Source organism: Microtus ochrogaster, chromosome 6 (assembly GCF_000317375.1).
Source record: "Microtus ochrogaster isolate Prairie Vole_2 chromosome 6, MicOch1.0, whole genome shotgun sequence".
Lineage (NCBI taxonomy): Eukaryota > Metazoa > Chordata > Mammalia > Rodentia > Cricetidae > Microtus > Microtus ochrogaster.
Genome location: NC_022013.1, coordinates 63,056,250 through 63,056,592, shown reverse-complemented (window position 1 = coordinate 63,056,592; position 343 = coordinate 63,056,250).

Genomic DNA, 343 nt, shown 5'->3' with positions numbered 1-343 from the left:
TTGAGTGAGTCATTCCAATAAGGAGGGCGTTGCCTTGGTAGAGCGCACACAGCCTAGTGAAAAGTACATCTTCTTATCAGCGGACTGCAGGGGTGAACGCACACTTCCATTAGAGTTGTTCCTATTCTTTTGTGACTGACTAGTCATGTAGCCTCTCAGAACATAAGTTTCCTTATCGGTGAAGAGAAATAAATTAGCCAAATGTGGGGGCCCATGCTACTAAACCTACCATCTTAGGAGGCGGAGACAAGAATGTCACAAGGTAGAAGCCAGCTGGAACTACATAAGACATAGGATAGAGAGAGGGAGAGAGAGAGAGAGAGAGAGAGAGAGAGAGAGAGAG